The sequence below is a fragment of the Sapajus apella genome, unplaced genomic scaffold (genome assembly GCF_009761245.1).
Source record: "Sapajus apella isolate SASKATOON/1434 unplaced genomic scaffold, GSC_monkey_1.0 scaffold2, whole genome shotgun sequence".
NCBI classification, from domain to species: Eukaryota; Metazoa; Chordata; class Mammalia; order Primates; family Cebidae; genus Sapajus; species Sapajus apella.
Genome location: NW_022436942.1, coordinates 18,389,299 through 18,414,777, shown reverse-complemented (window position 1 = coordinate 18,414,777; position 25,479 = coordinate 18,389,299). Strand labels below are relative to the sequence as shown.

The 25,479-nt window shown below is 39.1% G+C and overlaps 1 pseudogene; it reads right to left on the bottom strand.

The window, feature by feature from the left end:
• Nucleotides 1-21,524: 21,524 nt before the first annotated feature.
• Nucleotides 21,525-22,344, bottom strand: LOC116556715 (annotated as a pseudogene).
• Nucleotides 22,345-25,479: the final 3,135 nt, after the last annotated feature.

Sequence of the window (25,479 nt, the reverse complement as noted above, 5' to 3'; positions counted from 1 at the left end):
TTTCCCTGTCCAGTCTATCATCGATGGGCATTTGGGTTGGTTCCAGGTCTTTGCTATTGTAAACAGTGCTGCAATGAACATTCGTGTGCACATGCTCTGGTTTAACTCTTACAACTACTCTTGTGGTAGAAATTATATCCCCTTTGACCAATGAGCTGGAAACTAAGCCTTAGGGGTTAAGACATGGGCTCAAAGTTGCATTAGCGGTAGGTGGTGAGGGTGGCCTCTGGGGCCAGGCTGGTTTCTCTTCATCGCATGGTTCTTCCTTCACTGTATTCCCTGTCCGAGGAAGCCAGTGCTTAACATTAAAGTCTTTTGATTTCAATTCTAGTTTTCCTATGCCTTTATACAATTATATCCTTTTAATGAGTTAATATTTCTGGCAACAATTAGAACACATGTTTATAATTAGTAAGTGTTCTATTGATAGAGAACTCTATTTTAATATAAGGCATTTTGAAATGACTGTTTGCTTTAATTTGTTAAAATATTTACTATTTCTTTGTTAAGCACTCTTGCTTCTCCAAAAAGGGCCCTAGCAACCTCAGAGATTGCAATTCCTTACACATAATGGAATGTCAATGGATTTTCAGTGGAACGTTTAAACATAGGCATTAAATATACGAGGGCACAGCCAGTGGTGAGTAGCCTGGAAACTTTGCTTGCAGGGTCATAACACTAAACATCTATATAGAAATGCCCAGATTTATAACTATAGACAACGTTAGCAGAGCCAATAACTTAGTAGAATTCGCAAAGCAGAAATATAGACAAAAAGTAGATAAATACCAAGAAGTGAGTTAGCCCTAATAAGTGTGCAAAAATTGATTGATTGGATATTTATATTTTGTTTAGGAGCTCTTGTTAAGTGCATTTTAAAAATCACTCACATGGAAGAAAGACTCTTGAGTGTTTAAAAAAACTGGAATTAGGGGGAAATTTGTCCCTTTTATGGGTCAGCGAAAAGGTCTTGATTTTGGGAGACTGGAGGTCTGTACCATCTTTGTCATTAACTCACCACATAAAGGTGAGTGAGTCCCTTGAAAATGTTGATTCCCAGTTGCCTTTTGGTAATTAGAAGGGGTTAGACTCACTCTTTGAGGATCCTCCAGCTCTCACATTCCAATGTACACCAAGATTCAAATTTGTTGCGACAGTTCTCTTCACCTCATAAAGAAAAAGATAATCATTCACTTCTTTCCATATTCATGAAGATCAATGTCATAACAGTGCTGTGTCTTCACATTCATTCTCTTTATGAATTGCAACCCCAGAACTTGTGCCATGCTGTATCCATGGAAAAAACAAATGACTTTCGTGCATAATGAGGCTCATATCTTGCTAATCTGTCTTGTATAAATGAAGTCCCTAAGGTATAACAATCATTTTTAACTGCACATTTGTTTAGATTTTCTGACATGCAACTATAGTCCTTTAAAAAGAGGCTTATGCTTTTATAATACTGGAATAAGACATTGATTTGTTGTTATTACTTTTCCGGAAATGATTCCGTCTATTTGCAAAACCACAATTGAACGGAATCACCTTAAATAATATAAATAGGTATTATGAATACAGTAAAAATTCAACTGTTCCTGAAAGCATGCCTTATTTTCTAGTAAATTTATGTTTATATGCCAATTAAGATATGAGGTCAAAATTTATTTATGACCTCAGAAAAGAGCTGAGGAATTGTAGCTAGGAGTGCAAACTGCCAAACGTGAGCTCTGACAGCTAAATGCAACCTCCTCCCCCTCCCTCCCATTCTCCCATTCTGTTCTCTGTGTTTGATCAGGCAGAGCTTCACGGGGGAGGAAATGAAAGCTCTCAAGTCCCAGGCAGCCCTGTTCAGGCTGCTTCACAGGACATTTCTGAGGAGATTTTGTGTGTGAACCACAAATTTGGATCCATAACAAGATCCGTAATCAGGTCACTGAGGGGGAAACAAAAGCCAGACTTGTAGACTAGACTTGATTTTTAAAATAGACCAATATCTGTAATAAAGTTTCTCTTTAGCAAGATCAGCCATTCGCAATTCCATTCCAGTAGGACTAAAGCTGGGGCTCTCAGGTGAGATTCCAGCTGGGCTTCCCGTTACAGGCTCCTCTCTTTTGCTCCCTTAGGGCTACTTCTCATCATAAACTTTTCACATTCTCCCTAACTTCTCTATTTTTCAATATCCTCTTCCACGTTGCCCTCTGTGGAGGCCAAAGCAACTCTATCTTGGAAGCTAATCTGTGCACCATGTTGACTTCTGACTAATTCTTGTTCCGGGAAGGCTTTTAAAACTTCCAGTTTATCTGCTGTTCCTTGTGTAAGAGCAGGGACTGTAAATCCTGCCTTTAGGTAAAATAATCTTGATGTTATCATTACCATACCTCAGTTGTCCTACAAATCCCTTCTGAATCATTCTTTTCCCTATGATCTATAATCCCTGGATCTGAGGGGGTAATGGCACATGGATCCATCATCTTGTCTTGTGGCTGCCTGAGACCAGACATGGCTTCTGTTCAGAAATCCCTATTAAATGTTTCTTCCTAAGAAATTGGAGGCCCGAATAGTCATCTTTCAGTAATTCACCAAAGTGACGAACACACAGGAAAAGAGGAGAGGCACCCGTATATGTTCTCTAGGCCTTTTAGAAAACATGGAGTTGTTCCTTTGGCCATGTATATGTGAATCTCTAAGAAAAGTGATATTGTAGACATAAGGGAATGGGTACTGTTCAAAAAGGAATGCCCCACAAATGCTACCATGGCAAAACTGGAAGAGTCTACAGTGTTCCCCAGCATGCTGTTGGCATTGTTGTAAACAAACAAGGACAAAATTCTTGCCAAGAGAATTCATGTGCATATTGAGCACATTAAGCACTGCAAGAAACAAGATACCTTCCTGAAATAAATGCATGAAGGAAATGATCAGAAAAAGAAGGAAGCCAAAGAGAAAGGTACCTGGGTTCAAGTGAAGCACCAGCCTGCCCCACCCAGAGAAACGCACTTTGTAAGAACCAGTAGGAATGAGCCTGGGCTGCCGGAACCTATTCCCTATGAATTCATGGCATAGTAGGTATAAAAAAAACCCCCAATAATAAAAGACCTCTGGACTCCAAAATTGTTTTTATTCATAAGTAGAAATGTGATCCTCCCTCCCCCAAATAAATATTTAAAGCAAATTTTAATTCATTAATGTCTTTACCATTCAAATGTAATGTATTTCTCACTGAAAGATGTGAGGTGGCTTATTGTGCAACAAATTACTCAATTGGTTAGAAAATGGCCAGATATTATTTGTAAAATATTCATACTGGTTTGAATATAGTCCTTCTTGGGACTAAGTCATCATGGAAGAAATAATTTACAAAAACAAAACAAAACACTAAAAAACAAAACAATCCCTGAATTTGTCAGGGTTTTCCTTTGGCCCCACACGTTCTTACTTTGACCCCTCAGCTTCCTCAGACTTTTGGGGGTAGGTTTGCTTAGATCAACCCACTGCAGTACGCCCTCCATGAACATTAGTAATATTTCACATTTTATCAAAGACCTCTTTATCGTTTTGCTTTAAGATTCTGACTATACATCAGCCATGTTACTTAACAAGAGAACCTTTTACACCTTAATTATTTCCCCATGAAGATGAATGCAGTATGCAGTTTGTGGAGCAGAAGATAAAGGCCCCTCGAAACTGAGCTCAAGAAGCCGTCTTAGAATATTTCTCTGACCTCTTCAGGGAGAGTAATAGAGCTACATTTATTAAGGTACTTATGGTATTCTAGTCACCATTATGTTAATGCATTAAGTCGCTGAAAACTTACAATGGCCTCATGAGAGAAGTACTATTATTGTTTTCATTTTATAGATGGGGAAGCTGGGGAACAGAGAGGTTAGACCAAACTCACATAGCTGGTAAGGGATAGGGCCTGGCTTTCCAACTACACTGGTTTAAAACCCTTTCTCTTCCTCTGCCACTTGGCTGCTAGACTTAACTCTTGATTTTGGCCTGGTGTCACCTGACTTGTCATTGGAAACTCTTCTCAGTTTTGGTGACAGCTTTCAAGTGAACCACTTGGCTCATGGATTCCATGTCCATTTGGATTTGTTTTCAGATTATTTTCTTGGCTTGGTGATATAGCATTCCCCATGGCTAAAATTAAACTTAACCTCTTTTTTCTTTTTCCTCCCTTAGCTCCATATTATTTTCTGGCCCAACTGTATAAGGGAGAAAGTTTGGATAGGATTCATTTATTCCCGCTTTCTAGGGCAGAATGCTGGCAATAACATGATTTCAGAGTTGGGTCAAGTGATTTGATTTCAGTGTTGAGCCAAATGATTTAGGATTGAGTTCTAGTTCTAGAACCTGTCCACCTGACTGAAGGCACCATGATGACATATTACCATTTCAGTTTTGTTTACCTTTATATCCCCAGCACTGGCATGGTACTTGGCACATATTGAGCACTCAATACATATTTATTGAATGAAGATATGAATTAATGACTGAAGAGGAGGAGGCAGTGGTATTGGGTAGACTGTGGAGTGAGGTGTCAAAGTAAGGCCACTTAGTTGCTTAGACTTGGTGCCTTATCAACCAGGTGCCAGGTCTGCTGGATAAATCCACAAAAGCCAGGAAAAGCCTCACCGGATGGCGGAGCTAAGACCCTGGATATACTTCCTGCTCCCAGTGTGGTCTGATGTAACTGAGAGCAAACTGGTTAGCGGGTAGACTTGGCAGTGAGCTAAAAAGACAAAGTTAGGGGAACTGGTCAAAATTCCCTAGTCTGCCATTCCTGGAAGCAGAAGTCTGAGACAGGTCTCCTGTAGCTGTTTTATAATCTCCCTTCAGCTTCTTTACAGGCAGAGCTAATCATTTGCTTTAGCCTTGCCTAGGAGCCTAGACTCTACATATGCCAGGCATTAGCTGAGGGCACATTTGCCCCACTTCTTTAACTCAACAAGGCACCGTTGACTGAGGTAGCTGGGCATCTTCCTTAACCAGCCTCTATCATCATGCTATTGAAAACCCTCATTGCTATCACTTATTGCCTTCAGTGACCTCTCACACTCTAACTAGAGATCATGTCTGTGTTAGTCCATTCTCACACTGCTATGAAGACACAACTGAGACTGGGTAATTTATGAAGAAAAGAGGTTTAATTGACTCACAGTTCCACAGGCTGTACAGGAAGCATGTCTTGGGAGGCCTCAGGAAACTTACAATTGTGGCAGAAGGTGAAGAGGAAGCCAGCACACTGCCTTACATGGCAGGAGCAGGAGGAATAGATGGAAGGGAGAAGTGCTGCACACTTTTAAACAACAAGATCTCATGATAACTCACTGTCATGAGAATAGCAAGGGGGAAATCCGCTCCCATGATCCAATCACTTCCCACGAGGTCCCTTCCCCAACATTGGGGATAACACTTCAACATGAGATTTGGGTGGGGACACAGAGCCAAAGCATATAAATGTCTTATTTCATATCTGTATCCTTTGTGCCTAGCAAAGTACCTGGCATTGAGTTGATGCTCAAGAAATGCTTATTGAATGAATGAATGCATGGGAGATGACTTGGGCACATACTGATAGGGTCAACAGGGAAAGCACTAGGCATTGTGTATCTCTGACATCAACTTTTTTCTTTCAAACATATCACAATTTCTATTTTTAATCTATTCTCCATTTTACATTTTCTAAATTGAGTTCTCAGGACTTTCTATTTTATTCTTGTATTTCATTATGGATACATTTTGTGCTTGAATAAAGGCAGGCATTAAAGATATTGAGAATTTTAATTATAAATTTTTTAATGAATAGGGAAAAATTTGCATTTCACCCTTAGGAGTACAATTCCTGAGAGTAAACCTTGAGTGAATAAGTAGAATTGATCATCTTGATGCTTCCAAAAATAAAAAATTAAAAGAAGTTTGAGCCTTATTCCTTTGACTTATGATGTTGAAATTATTACTCAAAATATTAACTTGTGTTATTCCCATTGTTGTTCATGTTGCTTGAGCAACTCAAGCAACGTAACAAAGATAGATATATTTTTATAGCATTTTATATTTTTTCAGCTAATTCAGCCTGAATAATGAATTTGGATGATTAAATTTGCATGCCTGACTGTGAGGCCCACTCTTGAATATGAAAAAGACCGAGGGACAGGAATAGCAGGGATAGCTAAAATGACCCCCAAATATACACTTCTAATTTCAATAATTTATCTCATTATCTCACACTAAGCTTTTTTAGTGATAGTTAAGCAGAATCAACTGACTTGAGTGCCAGCTTCTCTAGTCCCTGTTCGCCCTCCCACAGAAGTCCTGACCTGCAGTGCAGTGGCCACAGCGTGGCAGTGGGAGTTACAACAGGAAGCACAGATTTGAGTTCACACATTTCCCAGTCAGCTCCTGGAATAACTGAGAGTCAGCTGTAACAAATCTGGCTTTTATCTCAGAGACAAATAATGCTGGGCATCAGCTCTGTATTTGTTTTCTCTCTTAAAACCAGCCCCCCCCCACTATAGTATTTCATTTTCATTACTTTAAAAATAATCAAATAAAAATAATCCTTTATTTTTTCTGGCCCCAAATAGCTTGCCCTTTATTCGGAGAAATGAAATTCTTAAGAGCAGTTTTGCAAATGAACAAATAGAACATACTTTTTTGGATTTAAGTGTGACACCTGTGATGAATATATTTATCTTTTTTTCTGACTTTTGTTTTGCATTTAAGAAATGAAAGAACTGTGTCTGATTCATTACTTGCAGATACACTGGAGATTTACTGCTCTGTCAGGATAAATTATTTTAAGCAATGAATATTTGCAAATGTTACCTTCCTCTTGCCTTCCATGGAGGAGGCACCTGTGAAACTGGGCCTCTGGTTGTGCTGAATGACGAGTGGGGAGGCAAACGGTAGTAGCCAAGATGTAAACAGGGCAGATTACATTAGAAAGGATGAGGGAGGAGAAGGGAGGACAAGGAGATTTAAGGGCAGAGATGCAGGAAGGAGACTGAAATACGGGGAGGAGGAGAGGATGTTGAAGAGTTGCTGTTAGTAAGAGACCTTGGATCCATCATGTGCTGAGGCTGGACTCCAGGAAGCCCAGTTTTATGCAGGTTACGCTACTAAACATAGATGGTTCAGCATTTATAACAGTATGGCCATTCTCACTATAAATATACACAAAATTTTCATGATTTTTTCACTCTTGTCTTTTATGTGGTGTATTTTTGCGTTATTTTTTATTGAGCAACTCAAGCAACTTACAACAATGATAGATATATTGTTTTTATAACATACAATTCTATTGAGGGTAAAATTTAATTTTTATAGTCTGGCATTGGAATGGCTTCTCTCAGGAACTCTTAAGTATACTTTCTCCTTTAACATATTTATAGATTTATAAATTTTTATAAGTTGAGAAAGCATTATTAAAAAATCAGCTAAGTCCTAATCTATACTCTGAAGGTACTATTACACAATAACATTAACATAGCTTTAATACTACCCAAATGTGAATATCTTTTTCTTTCCCTTCTTTTTAAAAAAAAACAGATTTCAGAGGTTTTTTTGCACTGGTTTCTAATATTTTAAAAGTCTGTTTTCATCTTAGTTTTAAATTTGTCTCTCCTTGTCATTAATTTTGTTTGGCTAGGGGAGGGTACTTTTGCTCTTGCTACTGCTTAACTTGTTATTACATTCTGTAGGTTTCTATGCAGTAAGGTAGCTTTTGTCTAGAGTGTAGCATAGGGCTTTGTGCTCAGCAGAATAAATGTTAGTGGACTCACAGAGTTCCCTAACTACTTCTAGGGGACAATGGGTATGATGGATTTTTCATGTGTCAACTTGGTGATGCTGAATTATTGTCCCTAGTTATTCAATCAAACACTAATTTATGTACCACCATGAAGAGATTTTGCACATTAAAGCCCCTAATCAGTTGACTTTAAATTAATCAAGAGACTATCCTGGGTGACCTAGTTAGGTGAGCCCTGTCAAAGAGGTCATCTCTTGTGCTTAGAGACTGCAAATGGGTCTAGGTTCACAATTCCTCTCCCCCTACTCTGAATCATGGGGTTCTAGTCTTCTTGTTACTTTTCCCTACCTGTTGGTCAACAAGTCTCAGTTGTGCCTGTGGAGTTCCAATCTACTTATGATCTTTCCTTCCAAATTGCCTGTGGAAGGAGCTTCAGCCTGTGCCCATGGGTAACTGCTCTTTCATTGCTTCTCTTTCTAAGTGTCTAGCCTATAAAATTCTATAAACTTTAGACTTGTTTAACCACCCTCACGATTGGGTAAATCAATTCCTTGTAACAAATACATATACATGCGCGCGTGCACACACACACCCCTCCTACTGGTTGTGTGTGCTTGGTTGAAACCTGACTTACAGAGTGGGTATCTGATTCCTTCTCTTTTCTCCCCAGTGGTTCTCATTAAGTTTAGTTCTCAGCAAACTTAACCGAGAGTGAATGATTTCCAGAATCCTCAAGGTCTAAAATGCAATCTACCTGCCTGAAGTGTAATTTTAATGAATTTATAGGCTTTGGCCAAACTAGCATACCTTGAGAGTTCATTGTTTCCTTTTTCATTTTAAATGTTCTCCTTTTTAATTTTTTTTGTTTTCCTCCTCCTTTTGACAAAAGGAGAACAGCTAAAGATTTCGAACGTATTTGTCCTAGTTTCCCTCTCATGAGCAAGGAGACTGTGGCCCTAGAAGGGACTGTTCCTGTTGGAGCTCCAAACAGCTCTATCTCAGTCAGTGAAAGTTGCCTAGGGGTCAAGGGCTGATCTTAATCTGAGGGAACTGGGCCAGGAGGGTCTGTGTCATGTACTCCCATCTTTAGTGAGAAGTCAACATTCTCTCCAGCCCCCTCACTTGTCCTGTTGAGGAATTAAAGATAAAGGGCAAATAATAAAGTCACTAAATAGGCGGTATGGAAAGTGAGAAATGGAGCTTTTAACTGGAGGAATGGAGAAATTGGAAATAGTAATAATATCTTTCTGTCTGTCTGCTTTCTTTCCTTCCCTCCTCTTTTCCTCCCTGCCTATTTCTCCTTCCTTCCTTCCTTCCTTTCTTTTTCTCCCTCTCATCTTTTGCCCTCCATGCAGCAGTTATTGTGAGGTCAGTTGTGATAAGATGGATTGTAAAATACTTCTCAATATCAGTTTTTCAGAAACTTGGAAGGCCAAGCAATGTGTGGTCAGGGGACAGGTTGAGTTGGTTGGGGATTGATTGACATGTGAGGGGAAAGGAAGCAGGAAGTGGACAGTTTGATCCTTCTTTGATCACTGGCTGGGCTAAAGATATTTGCTTATGTTTATTTCTGCTCATTTCTATCTTGGGAAGCAGATGCTGGGAATACCCAAACCTGGAGGCACCCTTGGGAGGAAGAAGACCACAGTGGGACCCAGATGGAAGGGGAAAAAAGCTGGTCATCATCCAGACCTGTGTCAAAAGGCAAGAGAGATCCTGAGCCTCATAGCTGGCTCCCACTCAGTTCACTTGGGTGGAATGCAGGCAGACTCAGGAACCAGGACCCAGAGCACATTTTCCTGGAGTGTCTTCTTGCTTGGATCTCTGGGAGAATAGTGGATGGGTGAACTGTCCATGGTGCTGGAGGAAGTGGCTGTCTATGGTCACAACAGACGGGTGGTCTTGGATTTAGGGACTCAGGATCCTGTCTGTCTCTTGGTTGCACGACTAAGGGAAACGTGTTTTAGTTCTGGCAGATTGGCTGGGACAACAGGAAAGCCACTTCAAAGTTGTCTTATTTTACTTAGCCCTAATCCTACTGCATTTACTTTACAGAAGCAAAGTAAATAGAGAAATAAAAGGTATAGAATATTACATAGACTTCTTTTGGGGGGGGCATTTGGTTTGGCTTATGGTGAAGAATAATTCCGAGGAACAATCTGCTAGAGAGATTTCAGAGAGATTAAGGGGATTATTAAAATATTATTCCTTGGATATAGCAGAGGTTTGTAATACTTTTAAATCACTGTCAAGAAAACAAAGAGATATGTTACTAGGTAATGTTGTATGGAATACATAGAGCAGGATGTTTTAATATTAATCTCTGTTTTAACTCCAGGAACACCAAATGGTGAACTAATTGTATTATGCACCCAAAAATTATAGTTTATCATAAAAGGGTCACATGCTCCATTGCCTTACAAGAGAAATTTTATTTGAATTATAAGGCATTTCTAAACCTCATGAGTGATTGGTAGGAGGTGTAGTCTTTTGTAACACAAAAGGCTGCTGACTAGAATTACAGTTCCCATTAACAGGAGTGTAAGTGAAATAATTTTGTTTCAACAGTCATATCCTCAGGGCAAATGGGTCATAGGAAGTGATTAAATTGAAAACATGAACCCAGTAATAATCACTATATATGTATCCCCTGTGGATGACCTCCCTTTTTTTCTCTCAGAACTTTAGCATTCTCTGACATTTACCTTTGTATAAAGATATACTGATAACAATAATAAGGTGATTGAATATGCCATTAGATTTTTTTTACCATAAAAGTATTCTCAGCACAGGAAACTGCATATTGATATTCCTTTCTAAATTGAAATATTATACAGAGGGCAAAAGGATTAGCTAGATGTAGCAAATAATTTGATGGCAAGAAAAATACCATACATCAGCAACAATGAACTTTTGTAGTAAAAATACGAGTATGGTAATAATAAAAACAATGCTTTGCAAAGTTACAGGGCATATATTTGAATCAGAACAGCTCTTCAAATGGAAAATAATGGAAACACTACGAATGTTTATTTAAAGTAGTTATTCTGACCTGATAATCCCAAACAATTGGCAAAAATTGGAATTTATGCTTTAGCTCATAAAAAGGAGGTTCAACTTCAGAAAATTATGTACATCTTCAGGGCAATATGAGTCTCTGAAGGCTGCTTATTTCTAGTGTATTTTTGTAGTTCCTTTAGTTTGGGCCACAATGGTGCTCTGTATTTTTAATGCTAGGTTGAATCCCAACATTGTCTGCTCTCTGTTGTACCCTCCTTTTGGCTGGGTGAGGAGGAACACCTCCTCAGACAGATGTCGCTAGCTGATTTGTGTACATTTCACTGTGCTAACAGTTGCCTACAGCCTTTGTGTACATTTCAGGGCCAACACAGCTGTTGAGTGAGGGACCAGAGCAGGGAGCTAGGCATGGATGGAGCCACAGAGACACAGAGGTAAGCACAGCAGGCAGCTAATCTGGAAATGGCCATTCAGATGCCTGGAGAAACCAAAGGCATGAGATAAATCAGAATCAAGCCCCAGTGATGGAACAGAAAGAGAGCGGAGTTGTGCTAGGGTAAGAGGGTGGTAAAAGACAGTCAGAAAACTGCCACTAGGAACCCCCTGTCCCCCACCAGACAAATTCTTGCATACTGTAGAAGGGAGAGGTTGCTTAATTCAAGATGTTTCTTGTATAAATGAATGAATGAATGAATGAGAGAATGGCTTATCATCTCCTCCTGCTCATTCCATTTAGGCATTTCCAAACTTCTGATCTAAGCTCTCATCCTTTGTCTATCCCTCAGGTGATCACCTCTGCTTCCTGGATTGAAATTTATTATAACATATGTGTGGGTCCCAGAACTTGTTCTTCAGAACTTATTTCTCTCTTTTGAACTTCAGATCTGAATTTCCAATTGTTTGTTGTATGTCCTAAAATTCCTTCCAATTCATCACGTCCAAGAGGGAATTAATTTCCTTCCTCAAATCTGATTTTCCTTTTCCTTTGTTCTGTATCTTAGATTTCAGATATGATCCCACCTTTCCTTGATTAACTCAACCTAGAAATATTGTTATCTCCCTCACTTCTTGCATCCGGTTAGTAAGAAATCATGATTCATTTTGCCTCTTCAAGATTTCTTGACTCATTCCCTCTTTGTCATTCCCATGGATAATGCCCTAGTTCAGAACCTTATTATCTCTACATCGTTATTTGAATTATTTCCTGAAATACCTATGGCCATGTCATTCCCCAATTGAAGTGCTCAGCAGAGCTGCACGAGGATGCTTGCCTACTAATTCTCTGCAAAGTCCAAAAGAACCTACTCTCTTAGGGTGAGGCAGGACTCACATTTGATGATGTTTTACAAAACTTACTACTGCAAAATCCTTTTAAAAGTTCAATATATTTTAGAGATGGGTGCTTCTGACTTGATTTAGCCATGACCTAATTGTCTTGGTGAAAGCTATTAATATGCTAGAAGGAATTCCTTCAGGTCCCTTCCTCCCATAATGAATTTTTTAAGGGCAACATTCAGAATGAAGGTCAGCACACAAAGGCATCGCTTGCCTTAAGGTATCAGTTAGAGGTTTTAAATCAATCTGACTCTGGTTTGAAAAGTTTTTTTCATGTAAATACTAGCCATAGCTAATTTCAGTTAAAAAAATTACAGTACGTATAATACACGACATTTCCCCTCTCAAAGCAGTACCTACTGGATGGCCGTAAATGTCTGAAGTGGTGGTCCTAAGGCACTGGGCACAACAGAAGGGGTTTCTGGTCCATCAACGAGCTGTTTTCTGGCTTATGATATGTGACACTTTGTCTTCTTTTCTCCATTACCACCTTGGTTTCTTTTTCTTTTCTTTTTTTTTTGTTTTGAGTTGGAGTCTCACTCTGTCACCCAGACTGGAGTGCAGTGGCGTAATCTCGGCTCACTGCAACCTCTGCCTTCCAGGTTCAGGCAATTTTCATGCCTCAGCTTCCTGAGTAGCTGGGATTACAGGTGCTTGCCTCCACACCTGGCTAATTTTGTTTTTGTTTTTTGTATTTTCACCATGTTGGCCAGGCTGGTCTTGAGCTCCTTACCTCAAGTGATTCACCTTCCCTGGCCCCCCAAAGTGCTGGGATAGGGGTGTGAGCCACCATGCCCAGCTGGATTCTTTCTCTTTAGTGACATTTTCTCCCTTTTGGACTATTTAGCTCAGGTTAGCTTTTAAAATGTGTTTGTCTCAGTGAATTAAAACATTCAATTATGTCGACAAGGGCTACTGACTTAAGTGAATATTATTGCATTCTAATTTTAAGAATATTGTGTGTGTGTATATATATATATATATATATATATACACACACACATTATATTCTGGCAATTCAGCCAGGCACCTAATCCTCTAATCGACAAGCATTACAAAATGTGTGCTTTGTGCCTAGTGAAGATTAGGCATAGTTTTTTGTTTTTTTTTTAATGAAAGCATATTTGGTTTTGATAAGGTGCTTGTTTTCTTTAATAATTGGAAATAGAAACTTAAGATTAGTAAAGAAACTGGTTTAAAACAAGAAAAGAGGTAGAAGTGAGGTTAATTCCCTGTTGTGGAACTTGGTTTCAGGTGCCTGAGGCACAGGGAAGCAGAAATGTTTGTGTTTTCTGCAAGTACTTGAGAGTCCCTTGGCAAAGTGGGGTTGAAGGAGGGAAACGCCAGGCCGCCATCTCTACCTTAGGCATTTAAAACGTACTTGCCTAATTCAAGGCATGAGGATGCATATGTCACGGAGTCACGAATATTGACACTTGCAGTCTCAGAACTTTTCTAGGAAACACACATTATGAAGCAGAATTGTTGATTTATCTCACTTTAAACATGTCACATATCAAAAAATTTGATTTTACAAAACAAATAAGCATTAATAATTTGCTTTACAAAAAGATTTACCATAGGATTATTTAAAAGGCAAACTCTCCTAGCATATTTCATATGTGCTGCCTTTTAAATTTTATTTTATTTATCTTTATTTAAGTTCTGGGATACATGTGCTTGATATACAGGTTTGTTACATAGGTATACATGTGTCATGGTGGATTGCTGCACCTATCAATCCGTCATCTAGGTTTTAAGCCCCTCGTGCATTAGGTATTTGTCCTAATGCTCTCCTTTCCCTTGCCCTCCACCCCCCAACAGGCCCTGGTGTGTGATGTTTCCCCTCCCTCTGTCCATGTGTTCTCATTGTTCAACTCCCACTTATGAATGAGAACATGCAGTGTTTGTTCTGTTCCTGTGTTAGTTTGCTGAGGGTGATGGTTTCTAGCTTCATCCATGTCCCCGCAAAGGACATGAACTCATTCTTTTTTATCGCTGCATAGTATTTTCATCAAGCTACCATTGACTTTCTTCACAGAACTAGAAAAAATTACTTTATATTTCATATGGAACCAAAATAGAACCCATATAGCCAAGACAATCTTAAGCACAAAGAACAAAGCTGGAGGCATCACATGACTTCAAACTATACTACAAGCCCACAGTAACCAAAACAGCATGACAACGTGGTACTGGTACCAAAACAGATATATAGACCAATGGAACAAAACAGAGATCTCAGAAATAACACCACACATCTACAATCATCTGATCTTTGATAAACCTCACAAAAACAAGCAATGGGGAAAGGATTCCCTATTTAATAAATGGTGCTGGGAAAACTGGCTAGCCATATGCAGAAAATAGAAACTGGACTCCTTCCTTACACCTTATACAAAAATTAACTCAAGATGAATTAAAAGCTTAAAACGTAAAACCATAAAAACCCTAGAAGAAAACTTAGGCAGTACCATTCAGGACACAGGCATGGGCAAAGACTTCATGACTGAAACACCAAAAGCAATGGCAATATGTGCTAGCTTTAAATAATGGCAACTAACCAGGACTTTCAGGAGCACCTTGCAAAGAGGGAGGAGGAGCTCTAGTTGCACATATGAACTTGGCACAAACTTGCTTCTATGTGATAATGATCTGGATAAAGGGCATCCTCAGATGATCCTGCAATCCCCGTTGGGCCAAGAGTTTAAGCCAAGTTTTAGAACCTGCAGTTTCTGTGCTTGGTATGATTTCTGCTGTCGTGACAGAACCAAAAACAGGAAGTCAGGCTCTGTCAGCTAGCTTCGTTTCTCTCTGACACTCAAGAAGGAAATACTGTTGTTTCTTGATTTAAACTTTTCTCTAAATCTGTTAGTAAAAAGGAGTAAAAAAATGATGTCTTTCCTTTGTCCTCTCTTGTGTAAAGATGCCTTCAAAGGAGATAAAATATAAGAAAATAAGGAAACCAAAGGGTATATAATGACTGTGTAAATTAATCTGAGAACTTATTTTTAAAAAATCTATTTTTTTTTTTTTTTTTTTTTTAAGACAGAGTTTCGCTCTTGTTACCCAGGCTGGAGTGCAATGGCATGATCTCGGCTCACCGCAACCTCCGCCTGCCGGGTTCAGGCAATTCTTCCTGCCTCAGCCTCCTGAGTAGCTGGGATTACAGGCACGCGCCACCATGCCCAGCTAATTTTTTGTATTTTTAGTAGAGATGGGGTTTCACCATGCTGACCAGGATGGTCTCGATCTCTTGACCTCGTGATCCACCCGCCTCGGCCTCCCAAAGTGCTGGGATTACAGGCTTGAGCCACCGCGCCCGGCCTAAAAAATCTTAATTGTTTTATCTACAATGCACTTAAGAACTCAGATTTCTCTTCCTCCTTACATTTTTAGTTCCCCGAACACTTGACCTTTTATATTTTACTTTTTGAAATAACATTTCCTTATAATTTGAATTACAAAATACTTGGGAAACAAACTCAAAAAGCAAAGAAAAAAACTGTAATTCTGCCATTTAAAGGTAAGCATTTTAGTATACATATTGACAATCTTTTTTTTTTTTGAGACAGAGTCTCGCTCTGTTGCACAGGCTGAAGTGCAGTGGTGCAATCTTGGCTCACTGCAACCTCTGCCTCCTGGGATCAAGTGATACTCCTACCTTAGCCTCTCGAGTAGCTGGGGCTACAGGCACGTGCCACCACACCCAGATAATTTTTGTATTTTTGGTAGAGATAGGGCTTCACCATATTGGTCAGGCTGGTCTTGAACTCCTGACCTCAGGTAATCGGCCTGCCTTGGCCTCCCAAAGTGCTGGGTTTACAGGTGTGAGCCACTGCTCCTGGACCATAATCTTTTATTTTTAAAATCATACAAAAATAGTTAGCTATAATTAAAAAATACTACATAACCGTCAAACTCAGTGAGATACAGTAATACCCATTTTATTCTTATGTTCTTGGAAGAGTTCAGATTAACTGCATATTGGTTAGTTTGGACTTGGCTTGGCTAAAGCTCTGCTTCATACAGCAGTTCCAATTACACTTTGCTTCTCACTGAAGCTGGGCTCAGGTATGCTCCATGTATATTCAAGTCTGGGCCTAAAGACAGTGTATTAGCTGGGGCTGCCATAACAAAATATCATAGACTGGGTGACTTAAATAACAGAATTTATTTTCTCACCATTCTGGAGGCTGGATATCAAAGATTAGGCTGCCACCATGGTCAGGTTTTGGTGAAGGCTATCTTCCTGTCTTGTAGATGACCACCATCTTGCTGTGTGCTCACAGGGACTTTCCTCACTGTGTGCACCCAGGGAGAGAGAGAACAAACTCGCCGGTGTTTCTTCTTATAAGGGCACTAATCTGACCATACCAGGACCCTATGCTCATGATTTTATCTGAACTTAATTACCCCTGGAGGTCCCATCTCCACCCTCCATCACATTGAAGGGTAGGTATTCAGTTTGTGAGTTTGGGGAGGACATAAATTGTCAGTCCGTAACAGGCAGCTCTTCTAATGGCTTTGGCAGAAGCATGTGAGAGCAACAGCAATCACTCAAGCATGTTTCAAATCTTCTGGCTTCACATCTGTTAAGATCCCATTGGCCAAAGAGAATCATAGAGGAGCCAAAAGTCAAGGGGTTGGGAATAGAAAAAGTGTGAGGAGTAGCCTAGTTGCATGGCAAAAGGAGTAGAATAAGGAAGGGTGAAGAACTGGGGCCAATAATTTTATCTACTGTGTATATGCATACATTTTCATTAAAATGATGACAGCAATGTTGATAATTATGGCTAATATTTATGTACAAGCTCTGTTGAGTGCTTTAGTGAACTCATTTAAACTTCAACCTTAGTCCTATAAACTAGGGAGTATGAGTAGTCTCATGTTTATGGATAAGGAGATAAAAGCACAGAGAAATTAAGCAACTTGCTGCAAGTTCAGGGATGTAGACCGTGACAGGTTTGCTGTAGACTCTGTGTTCTTAGGTACTACATTAAGTGGTAAAAGCTCCTTTTTGCCCTCTTCTCATGCCGCTAATCCTATTCTACTTCTCAGAGGTGACTTTCTATCAATAGTTTGGGTTATAAACTTTAGATCTGTCCATGTGGAAACATATATATGTTTATTATATGTATGTTTGCACAAACACACATATGTTTGCAGATATAGATGCATATATACACAACTAATAATATAACAATTGTGTATGTATATGTACATACAACTAGTTATATACAACTAGTTGCTGTGTGTATATCTATATACACAACTAGCCTATGTATGTATATGTTGTATGCTGTGTGTATATATATATATACAACTAACATATATACACACATATTTTAGTTGTACATATTTTATACATATATAAATATGTTAGTTGTACATATACTATATGTATAGATACATACACAACTGTATACATATACACACACAACATATACACATATATATACACATATATAAATATATACACATATATGTTGTGTGTGTATATATTTACAGATTATATATACATATGTACACACAAGTAACAAAATCAGACCATGCTATACATATTAAATATTTTAATTTTTATTTTGACAACCATGTTTTTCACCTCCAAGAATCTTTTCTTGCTCCCTCTTCTTGATAATCTGTTGGGAATACTAACCTTACTTTTCTCGGGTTTTTGTTCTTTTCTTCTAGCTTTGGCATTTACTGCTTATTCTGGCACCCGGGAAAGCACAGGCAAAGTTATTATTTCTTCTTCTCGGTGCATCTATTTTTCTTAAAGAAATTTCAAAAAGAAATTTACATTATTAAAACAAGCAGCGTTACAAAGTGAAATTCAGAATTTATAAGTCTGGTATGATAAAAGAGGCCTTAAAGAGGGTTAGGAGAGGGGTTGAGTGAGTAAGGAGAGTGGCCTTTGCTGTGTCCTGTCTTCAGAAGTGCCGGGTCCTGCTCTTTACCCTTGTCTCTGTGGGCTACTGTGGTCCATGGATCTAAACATTTGCAGTGAAAGCATTTCACTCCCAGGGTGGAAGGACTTGGCCAGCCAAGGAATAGCAAGAGTGCTCTGTGTGTGTGTGTGTGTGTGTGTGTGTGTGTGTGTGTGTGTGTGAGATTGGTAGAGATGGTCTTCCAGCTTCTTGGGGGGCTTTGGAAGCTCCCACAGCAGCACCCAGGACTAACCAGTCTTTCCTTTGGTGAGCTTGCTCCCACCTTCTGAGACAAAAACCATGCTCCACTCTCCTCTGAATAGTGCCTCTCCAGAATTCTGCAACTATGTAGCCAAACTTCATTTGTTTCTAAGAAAAATATATGTGTGCTTTCCTTCTGTCAATATTTGACTTTGTTTCACAACCCATCGTACCAGTGTAAGCTTTGGGATATGGGGGGAAAGTTTGAGAAGCAGATATACAAGGAACATCTGGCTCTACGGAAGAGGCTTAACTCAGAGGTTCAGGTTTCAAGCTTGTCACACTTTTTCTTCAGTGGATCCCAAAATAGACAATGCAATATCAGTTTAGTGTAAAATGCAACATGTAGTTCAGTAGAAAAATTATATATCATTTCCCCAGTCTTTTCATGAAATGTTTAATGTTGGAGCACCACATGACTTGTCTCCCTATGAGCGAATACCCTGGGAAGGAGAGAAAACTGTAAGTCCTTTATATTACTTTATTTTCGTTTGGACTTTTGAACAGACAAATTAAGATCTTAGGGGATCAATTGATGTGGGGCATAAGAAGACAGGTACATGTGGGAGGGAAGGAAGTTAACACTTAGTATCTACTGGGTGCCAATTGTTAAGCTAGGGGCTTCATAAGCGTTCACAAGATATCTCAATCTTTACAAGAGGCAAGAAAAATGCAGTTGTTGGTGTTAACAGCAGGATTCTTAATTCTTTGTCATGTAACTGTGTAGCACCTTTCCACTTGACTATATATGGACCCTGTGACTTGTTTTGATCAAGTGAATGCAAGCAAATGTGGTACAAGCAAGGGCTGAGAAAATATTGTGTGACTGGTGTGGAAGTTAATTGCACAAATTGGGTCATTCTTATCATACCCAATTAAAATAGGGGTAAGAGACCAGGGAGATAAAGTACTCAGGGCATGTAGCATGTCTTTAAAAGGTGATTTTCTGCAAGCATGGCTGCTGAAACTACCTATTGTAATATAAAACTGGTTTTATCTGATGTTACCGAAACCACCTGCTGCTACTCTAAGACTAGTTCTATCTACGGCTGTCATTCACCCATCAGAGCTTGCCAGCTCCCTAAAACTTTAGTAATGCCAATGAACTTTCCTTCAAAACAATTCATATTTTTCCTTTTTATAAAACCTGCAAACTTCTCTTTGTTCTTTGGACATACAGAGGAATACCAGCTGTCTGTCTATGCCCCAGATTATAATTCTTGCTTTCCAGATAAATTGTTTTAAATTTGGAGATTCGTGTCTGTGTTTTATTTGACTTTGATACTGGGTTTGTTCTCTTTTAACATCTTTGCCATGTCTTTAGAGCAAGGCCAGGCTGGACAGCTGGAAGTTGGGAGACACACGAAGCAGAACAAAACGACCCCAATTGTGCAAGCTGAGGCCATTTTAGATCAACTAGTAGGTAGTCTAGGCCTGGCAGACCCAACCAGACTCATGAGCACGCCAGCCACATTGCAGGCACAGGGATGTGTGCAACTAAGTCTGATTGAGCTCAGCTCAATCACCTGAACCCCATAGACTCATGAGCTAAATAAATGTGAATTGCTGTCTGCCACTGAGGTTTGATGGTTATTTGTTGTGCAGCATTATTGGGGCAATAAATAACCAATACTGCAAGGTTTGCGTTATTAATTGTTTTTTTATTGATGAAGACAATAAGCCTCAGAAAGGTTGATTAATATACCTAAGGTCACATAAGAAAGTAGCCGGGTCAGAGTGTGATGCAAGGTCTTCTGATGATCCCAAGTTACATTCAAGGGATTGGAACCAGGAAAGAAGATATGATAAATTCATAATTTAAAAAATAATAAGCTTATGCTCCTCCTGGTCCCAATGCTGATCCTTTAAAACATTGTCAAATATGAACAAAACCTAAAAGGGGATTAGCTTTGAGGAATGTAAAGCTATTAAAAAATGTAGTGTTTTTCTTGCATTTACTACATTTGTTTTTCCTTTTACATACTTTAAGCTGAAATTGCTCCTCACTCAAGTCCTTGCCCCTTTCTATTTATGCCATGAAGACTAAGAAACAACATAAAAGGAACTCTTACTTTTCTTAGGTGAAGAAAATAAGAGTGTTATGTAGTTTTCTCTGTTGGCATAAATGAACAGACTAAGCATAAGTAGGAGATTCAGCGTATCTCTTATTTCCCTGACACAGAAGTAGTGCATTTGACCACTCTTTTTGTGTGTCTTAGTACATTTTTGTCAACAATCTTTTATTATATAAAAAATCCCCATCTCTATTCCTTATAGAAGTTTTAAAATCATTTCACAGCTGAGTGGAACCCTAAACAGCGCTATCTTAGTGTAATGAAGCAGAAAACGATTGCTTCTTAACAAGACTGGTATATGGTGACAAACAGCTCATAAAAATCCCATCTGCCACAAAATGCCTCTATTTTAGTTTCCTCCTAATCTAAATAGTATATTTCCCATTTCTTTTCAGAAACAACAGAGGAAATATAAAGCCTTCACCACCATCAAATTGTCCTCTGACAAGAAAAGCACTTAGCTCTTAATGTACTGATGTGGCTCATTCATAGGACCACACATGTCTGGTGATGCCCTTTAAAACTATGCTTAGATTTCCTTTTACACCCCTTCTAAACTCACTCCCACCCTGTTCCCACCCCTCACCACCATTGCAGGCGCCAAAAGAGTCATACAACAACACATGCCATTTTTGATGTTTTAACATCAAAGAATGATCTGTATATCAGTCAGCTTTAGATATTGTTTAGTAAAAACAAAAGACAACTCCAGAGTTTGCAGAGATGACGAAATGGGACCATTTGCACAATCAAAGGATTTTATGAAAAAACATTTGTATTTTGTGAGGAGGGTATTGTTATTGATTTCTACTTACGGACTTATTTCTACTTAGATGACAACTACGTGTATGTGTATTATACATATACCTGTTTTCCTTTGGTGGCTTTTGCAAAGGGATTTCCCATCCCCTACTAATTCCACATATTTATCTCAACCAAACAGCTTTGTTTTTCAAACATTTAAGCTCAACTTGATGAAAATATAAAATAAAAATTCCAGTGATTTTGTTTAAAGCCAGACCATTCACCTTTGTACAGAAAATAAATGTACTAGAAATTTTAACAGCTTTTCAAAATGCCATGTATCTATAGATAATCTAGTATGACTTTTAAAATGTAAGTGTATGACTTTGTGAAAGATTTTTTTTGTTTCAATTGACAGCAGGCACTGTTTATTAACTGACCAGCTTAGAAAAGTAATCATGATAGACACCTTAGTTCATTCTTCTAATAAGCCTGCTGATCTGATCCTCCCTGTTGCCTGCATCTCCAGCTTCTACAAAATGGGTGGTCTTTTTCTTCATTCTGCCTCATGGAGAAGGTAATTTGAAGGGCCACAGGAAGTTATTTGCTTCTTTGAAGCATTTTCCAACAGTATAGATCTCATGAATCAGATCCTCCATGCAGATGATGCCATATTTTCCAAGAGATCGAGCAATCAGAGTGTTATCTGTCAAAGCAATTTGCTTCTTTTTTAATTTTGCAATAACCACGTTTGTAGATTAGTTCATTTACTGACTTCAGATTTGGGTACCCCATGCAATATATGGCTCTACAATCCTCAGCATGTTAATTGAAGCCTTGTTGAGCTTCACAAATGTTCCATTGAAGATTTGACGAAGGCAAAGAAGGTGCAACACCTTTTGGACCTTTGGGCTCACACCATTGATACCTCTTATCCAGATGACAAATGCCAGTTTGGGTTCTGCAGGTACATAGAAGTGGCCAGTTTTCCTTGCCATCCTTGCTATTTGAATTTCAGTTCTGTACATCTGCCTATATTCCTTGTGATAGTGCTTCACTTTTTCATAGATAAGCTTCCTCCTTGCCTTTCAAAGCATCTTTTGGGCAAACTTCTTTCTCAGGCGCTTGATCTTCAGCTCTGTGAAATTCCTTCCCTTTTTCTTAAGGGTTTCTGGCACAGCAGGAGCCTTCTTCTTCTTTTTCTCTTCTACACCCTCCATGGTTCCAGCTGGAAAAAGAGTGCCCCTGTGAAAGATTTCTAAACCAACTTCTTTAGTTAGAATATAAAATACAATATTTAGTGACTTATTTAAATACTTATTTACTTTTAAAAGAAGCTGGGACGTTTTCTTTGAAAGAACCAATGCAAACTGATATTTAAATACGTTTAACTTTCAAGTAGAACGATGTGAAATTTTCTGGTCTTCTGAAGATACTACTGGCTTCCATGAACTGGCAGTGGCTCAGTTCCCATCTTACTTCACGCTAGGTGGAGCTTTTTTCCCAAAGGATATAGCACACTTGGTTTCTGTCATGACTGTTCTATTCACTGAGTGATTCGTATGCCACTGACTCGGAGTATGTCACTTAACCTTACAGGAAATTTCTGACGTCGGTACTATTACACTCCATAACGCAGAGGGAGATATGCAGGCTAAGAAAGGGGGAGTTCACATGGGGACCACACAGCTGGTCAGTGGCAGAACTGAGGTTTGATTTCTGGTCTCTTTCTATTAAGTTGTATTGCCTCATGGAATAGGCAGAGGGTTGAATGCAGCAGAAAGGGCACTGAGTAAGGAGTCAGGAAGCCTGGGCTTTTACCTTTATTTCAGCCAATGGCTGTGTAACTCTAGGAATGTCATTTTATGTTGATGAGAGGGTTGGACCTAATGCTGCCAAGGCTCCATCAAACTCATAGGTCTGTGATTTAAATGGACATTGCTATATGAAAGCATCCACACTGAAGTTGAGGAGCTCAGCAATGTCTGCTATGTGTATCAGTCGAAATAAAATGCTCCAGTTCTTTGCCTACTTAAAAAATATTGCAAATTACTAAAAATCCAAATAGTTTGCTTATTCATTCTCCTGTTGATGGACATTGAAGTCATTTCCAGTTTGAGGCTATTCGGAATAAAGGTGCTAAGAACATTCTCGTGGAAATATTTTGTGAGCATGTGCACTCATTTCTCTTGGGTTTATAACTGGTGTGATATCTACTCATTCAATACTTATTTACTGAGCAACTGCTGTGTGCCAGGGACTGCTGTTAGCATTAGCAGTAAGATGGCGATTAAGCTGAAAAGATATCTGTGCTCATGAGGCTAAAAATCTAATGGGAGGAGCAGGTGATAAACATAATGAAGGAAATGGGGAGAAGGAAATGATGTGAGGAGGAGTGAGTAGGTGATGGTGAGGAGGTAGTGAGGAGGGAGCAGAAGGTTGCTATTTCACACAGTGGTCAAGGATGGCATCTCTAAGATGACATTTGCATTAGTTCATTTTCACACTGCTGATGAAGACTTACCTGATACTGGGTAAATTATAAAGAAAAAGATTTAATGGACTCACATTTCCACGCAGCTGGGGAGGCTTCACAATTATGATGGAAGGTAAAAGGCACATGTTATATGGCAGCTTGCAAAAGAGAGAGAGTGAGAGCCAAACAAAAGGGGTTTCCCCTTATTAAACCGTCAGATTTCATGAGACTTATTCACTCCCATGAGAACAGTATGGGGAAACTGCCCCTATCATTCAATTATCTCCTACTGAGTTCCTCCCATGACATGGGAATTATGGGAGCTACAATTCAAGATGAGATCTGGGTGGTGACACAACCAAACCATATCATTATTGAACTGAGACCCCCAAATAGTGGAAGAGCTCGTCTTGTGAAGAGCCCATGGAAGAGCTCTCAAGTGGAGAAAAAAACATGATACAATATGGTAGACTATAATCAGTATTTATCAAAGATCCATAGAATTTCAGTCCCAAGAGAGTCCTTAGACACCTCCTAACCTATGTCTTTTCACTTTGCAGGTGAGAAACTTAAGGCTGCATTCTCAGTTAATGGTGGGGCCAGGAATAGAGCCACGTTTCCTGGGTCCAACTCCCAGCTGTTCTTCCATTAGCCTGTAACAGCCACCACTTCTGTCTTTCTTGATTGCTTACTCTGTGCCAGACAGTGTATTGGGCATGTAACTCCATTTTCTCACACAAGCTTTATGATACCTTATGGTTTAAGTGTTATCCAACCCATTCTAATTACAAAACAAAGGCTCAGAGAAAGATTGTTAACTTGCCACTTAAGTTACTAAAGAAAAGTTACTTGGAGAAAACAAAGGTTTAGGGAAGTTGAGTCATTTGTCACATAATTTTAGAAAATAGTAGAGCTTAAATTTGATCTCAGATCAGTTCACCCCAAAGTCTGGACCTTTAATTGCTGAGCTACACAGTCATGTTAGTGTGTTTCAATGCAGGGGTCCATAACCCTCAGGTCACACAGCTGGAGATGATCAGCAGCAAGAGGCCAAGTGAGCAATACCGCCTGAGCTCCGCCTCTTGTCATATCAGTGGTGGTGTTAGAGTCTCACAGAACGATGAACCTTATTGTGAACTGTCCATGTGAGGATCCAGGTTGTGTGCTCCTTAATTAATGCTAATGTCTGGTGATCTGAGGTGGAACAGTTTCATCGCGAAACTATCACCGCCACCACCACCACCACCACCACCCTGTCCTGTGCCAAAAAGGTTGGGGACCACTGTTTTAATGTATTTCTACTTGGGAAGTTGTTTTACACATTTCGTATCTTATTAAGTGAAAAAATACATCTAAAAATAGTCTTTATTTTTGTTATTTTTAAAAATTGAGTGCTCAGACTATTGAGTAAAATGACAGCTGATTGAACAAGAGAATAGAAAGTGCAAAGGATATTAAAATTGACTTTCAACCAATAGGTTTAGGTACTAAATAGTTAAAAGAAGCCATCTGTAAAATATGAATGTATTGACTCTGTTTAGTATAGTACACATTATTAATACAGAAGATTGTATTTACCTTGCCACAGCAATTCGGCTAACTTCTAAAATAAATGTTATACATACTGGACAAGAAAAAGAAAATTGTCAAATGACCAAAGCCTGAAAATAGAGTCCAGGTGGGATGGTGATGCTCATTTGAAAGGAATGAGCAGGGGCAAGTTACTTTATTTTCTAAAAGCCACAATGTGTTTGCCAAGCTGTACTCCATGTGTTTACCAGGCTATACCCAGCTATATTCCACATGGGATAGTCTTATTTTCTTAAAAAAAAAAGGGGATCTTGGTCCACAGAGCTCAAATTCCCATTAAACATTATTTTCTCT